The following is a 4,956-nucleotide window of genomic DNA, read 5'->3' as shown; positions in this document are numbered from 1 at the left end:
TACCTACATTTCATTTCAGTATTTTCATTTGCCCATTGCCCAATATCTGCCCTATGTGCACAGGAACATAAAGTTCTATGAAGAGGAGGAGGTGACTTCACTTTGTTTATAAACTAAAAAACCAAACAATTCTGATGCTGACATATAAAGAACCAATCCATACATACCCAATTCATTTGCGTGACTGCCTCTTGCCCTCCCATCAAAGCTTTCCCTTTTCCCCCGCCCCTCACCCACTACTTATACACTCTCCCACTTCCTGCCCCTTTCTACAAACACAACTTTTTGTATATATTTTTCCTTCCTTCTCCAAGTTTTGTTTTGGTGTTGTGAGGTTGGTGGGAAGCCTGGGTGGAGAAAAGAAGATGAACACAAGAATAAGATTCAAATAACCTCTGCTCTTTAAACCCTATTATGTAAAGCCCAGGTGAGGCCTTCAAATAATGAGATCGAACTGCCTATTTTCTAAAAGGAAGATTAACAGAAATATTAAAAGAAGACTCCTGCTTTCTACAGGCAAATTTCCTGAGCAAAAAAACTGTAAAATTTCAAATCTTTCCAGCCATGTTTTGAGATAAGTCAAGCATATTAACCAAAGCCTTCTGACGTTCAAAAGGGCAAGGAAATAAATGCTAATTAAATTATTATTAGAGATACTATTCAAATTCTAAGGTCTCTTTGGTGCTAACATTATGTGATTCAGAGTATAATTATACTCTAAGTACTTATAGGCTTACAGTTGATATACTGATATATTTATGACATACCATTATCACGGCTAACCAAATATTGGTTGATGCCGAGGTGTTAACCTGTAATGGGATATTCCCAGTATAATAGTGCTCTTATGATCTAATTTGTAATGATACACTATACAACAAATTTTATAGGACAAAGTTGTTATAGGGCAGCTTATATAACAACCCCTTAAATGCTTAAAAGTATTTCTTAACTAATTAAGCTTTTAGGGCTATTACCTTGAGTTGGTGGTATCAGTACATTAAAATAAAAGGATGATATATTAAGGTTTTCTTTAGTAATTTGTTCCTCATTTCATTTTTTAATTACCCCTTTATATAATACTCCCTAAGAGGGATTAACAACGGTTACAAATTATTCTATAAAAACTAGGGAAGAGGGGGAAGAAAAGGCTATCAACCTAGGCAAAAATTGAAAATGTCCTACTTAGACTTTAAAGATTGGCCATTTTCAGGACTTTGGTTAGGAATTATCTATTTATTATATACCGAAATCTATTACATAGCACATTTCAGACAAATTGAGGTTCCAAAAGGAATACAGTTATTTGTAAGCATCATGCCAAATTGTAATGCTTTCTCGAAGATGCTGTACAGATTCAAGTAGCTCAGAATCTTGTTGAAATTGCTTTTGAAGCAATAACACCTTTGAGTTGGAGATACAGTAATTTAGTGGTTCTAGGTGACTGCATAATCTCTCCCTATTCTGTTGAAATTTTATATTCTGTCCTTTTTAAACTCTCACCTATTTATCATCTATACACACAAAATATGTACAGAAATTTTTTCCGTGCATACATGGAATTACAAATAATGCCACAGAGTGGAAAATGCTAAACTTCTTATAAATGTACACTTGACTTCTCATTCAGCCTTTTGTTATCTATGATATTGATTTATTCTCTAATTTTTCATACATGGATTACTATCTTGCCTTTTAAATCTGTTTATAAGATCCTTAAGAACAGAGAGCCCATGACAAAAATTTTCTTAAATCTTTGACAGTTCTATGCCAGAAAATACACAAGAATACTATTATTTCACTGTTTTACTTAAGAGAATGAAATTTATTCTTTTGCAACAGCTAGGCAATTGAATGTTATTATATGAGTTGTAATTACCAAGTTAACTTAGGCAAATCACTTAAACGTTCTTGGCCCTAGCTTCTTTGTTGGAGAAAACATTTTCAGTTAGAGAGTTTAGGTTTTAGAATAAGATGGGACTTTTTTGAAAGCCTATTTCTTCTGTTTACTAGAACTAGGAATTGAATGAATTATCTAACCTTTCTGAACTTCCAATTCCTCACCTGTTGTTTGGGGATCAAGAGAGTAGTTTTATCTCACAGGGATTTTTATTTTAGGTGCAGAATGAGAACATAAATGTAAAGAATGCAGCACACGCAGAGAAAGAATGCAGCACATTACCTGAACTTTGGTTCATACTCAAAAATGTCAATTATATCAAGTTTCTTCTAGCTCTACAGGGCTAAGATTAGGATAGAAGTAAACTTTAATTATCAAGCACCCAGATCTCTACTATCCTCAGCTATTTAGGCACCACTTTGATCCACAAAGTAAAAAAAAAAAAAGTCTTATAAAGGACAAACTGATTCAAGATCCATTTTAGTACCAAAATGTTTGTAATTCTATAAAAAACGACAAAGACAAATTGTTTTAAGACAAATGACTACGAAAACTTCTAAAACGCATGCTCAGAGACACAAGATGTAATCAATCTATGGTCATGGGTTTGCACGAAAACACTAACCTGGCTTGCTGGAAGTGAAGAACAGAACACTCTGCTCACAGCTGGACTTACCTACATAAAAGAGAGAAATACTTTATAAATCCTACTACTTGCCAGGAGCACATGGGGAGCCACTAAAATTTTCAACATACATTGTTTTTTTTCCTCCAAAAAAGGGCAGAACTCGCTTTACTTTGCTAAGTTACCAGTGTTAAAGTGGCATTTCTTTGGGTCAAATACATCCTGAAATAGCTAGTTTAACATTTCGTAGCATTTGTGAAAATATATTTCTGAGCATTTGGAGATGTTACAAAAAAAGCATTTGGCCACAAACCCAAGGATGGCATGGGCAGGGGGCCCCAGCCCCAAATCAAATGGGGCCCCCCAACTGAAATCTTTTATTTTTTAACTTTGTTTGATTTATTTAACATTTTATTTATTTTTCCCCCTCCCCCTCCCCCCTTTCCTTGTAACCACTAACAAGGAAAATCTTAAGGGCATTTTATAGTGCAGAAGCCATAGAAGTGAGCACATTATTCCTCCAAAATAACATTTTTAGACAATATTATCATAAGTGAAAGACCAAATGATTTCTTTGCTATTAAATTAGATTTGAATAGTTAATAAGTTATGGTATTGAGCCAATGACATCAAACTATCTGTGTTTCCATTTCCACCTCTTGATCACACAAAGGCTTATGTAGTGACATATAAAATAACAACCAATGGGCAAGTTTAGTAGAATATCAACCATGATTTTATTGCTCCCTAAGGTCTTTTCAGTCTTCCACAATTGGGATGAACTAGTTGAACCTCTTTCCCCCTAATATGTCCAAATATGATCCAGGAATCTCAGAGGAAACCTTGTTTAATATAATAATTTACTGCCCACTTCACCTGCAGAGTAGTATGCAGACATTATTTATACTGAAAAGAACCTGTGTTTATTTTCTAGCAACTGTTGACTCTCTTAGGCATCTACAAAGTTATTGGACATGAAATATAATTCCAAATTTCTAAAGAGTGTTTGTAAACAAACTTAGTGTATGTTTGGAAAAGCTTAGAGCTTGCCTGACATTAAACAAACAGCCTATTGGCTGTTTATATGTGACGATAGTGAGAGAACAGTTATACAAAGATGAAAACTACTTATAACAGTATTTTTGCAGTTTAGAGAGGATACAAAGTACAGTGTAGATCATACAGCAAGGCCGGGTTGGGGGGTGGGGGAACCCCAAACTAGTGAAATCTCAAGTTGAGCATCTGGCTGGGATCCAAGAGAGCTGGGTGAACAGCATAGGTTGGGGGAAGTTCAAAGTCAAAGCTACTCTTCTGGTCTTCCCAGATCTTCCTAGGAAGGTCTGGGTGACTTTGTGTACATATCAACCTACATGCACCCCCTCACCCCACACCCCCGAAAACAAATGTGTACAGTCAGCTCGAAAGGCACAGCTTGTGTGCTGACGTGCAAAGCCAAGTCAAAACCCTGGCTTGGCGCTCCCTTCTAACTTTCTGGCTTGTCCAAGTCTAAATATTGACATTGCTCCCCAGTTGAGATGTTTGATACTGCTGAGGATAGAAATGGCACAGTTAACAGTAGGATCTAATATATTTTTACACAGTTGTGCCTTCCTTCCACTTCTTTTTTTGGAGAGGAGGTTGGATTCCCTCGTCTGCACACCTCCTACCACCCCCACCTCATTGTTCTCCCTGAAAGCTAAGCACAGCAAGACAAAGTAAGGTGTTTTGCAAGCCCCTCAAGGCAGCTCCTCCTGTTGTCACAGCAACTCACAACAGACTCCATAGATACTGGGTTGGGGGTGGGGAGCGCCAAACTGTGGGCTGACCAGTCAACTCTCACGGGAGTGCAAGTGCCAAAGGGGCGAGCATATCCCCCGTTTCAAGACCTCCGGCTCCCCGCCACTGTCCTTTCAAGGAAAAGAGCCCTCTTGTCGGCGCGACACCACTCCCTCCCTGGCGCAGCCAGCCTGCTAGGGGTGCCTGTTGTTCATTTTCTCAGTTCCAAGTTAGGGGTGCGGCTGTACGGGCTCTCCTAGAAATCTCTAATTTGCCTCTGATGTGAGGGTTCCCGGCCTCGCAGAGAGGCGAGGGCGGCTTCTACGGCAGCTGGGTCCCACAACTCTCTCTTGGGACGCTGCCGGCCGCGTGGCGCGGTCGGGGCCCCCACATGCCACCCGCTGGCGCCGGGGCGGTGGGGGATCCGCGGCGGCTGCTCGGAGAAGTTTCATACCATAGCGCACTCACGACACAGAACCTACCCTGAAGCCGAGCAAGACGCGAGCTCTCTCCGCCTTCAAGGGCTGGGGGGAGCGGGGGGGCCCCCGCCACTCAGCAGCAGCCACGACTGCGCGCGGTCGCGAGTGTGCGGGGCCCCTGCGCGCGGCGTGCTGCCCGCCGGCCAACTTTGCACAAAGGCAGCATCACTGCCTCG

At 40.1% G+C, this 4,956-nt stretch overlaps 1 protein-coding gene across 4 annotated transcripts in view; it reads right to left on the bottom strand.

Moving 5' to 3' along the window:
- The window catches only part of RHOBTB1 (Rho related BTB domain containing 1), a 61,588-nt gene that overhangs the window by 55,990 nt on the left and 642 nt on the right, over window positions 1–4,956 (bottom strand). The window contains exons 1-2 of one of the 4 annotated variants that reach the window (XM_006915604.3): window positions 4,784–4,950; window positions 2,526–2,576 (exon numbers count right to left, since the gene is read on the bottom strand). The exons of 1 other annotated variant lie outside the window; for it this stretch is intronic. The gene's annotated coding sequence lies outside the window, so the exon portion shown is untranslated. Of the gene's footprint in view, window positions 1–2,525; window positions 2,577–4,783; window positions 4,951–4,956 lie in introns of those variants that run through there. 2 more of the 4 variants (XM_006915605.3, XM_006915606.3) reach the window with 2 other exon arrangements.

This window comes from Pteropus alecto, unplaced genomic scaffold (assembly GCF_000325575.1).
Source record: "Pteropus alecto unplaced genomic scaffold, ASM32557v1 scaffold155, whole genome shotgun sequence".
Classification (NCBI taxonomy): domain Eukaryota; kingdom Metazoa; phylum Chordata; class Mammalia; order Chiroptera; family Pteropodidae; genus Pteropus; species Pteropus alecto.
The sequence above is the reverse complement of the archived record's forward strand: the minus strand, read 5'-3'. Positions and strand labels throughout refer to the sequence as shown.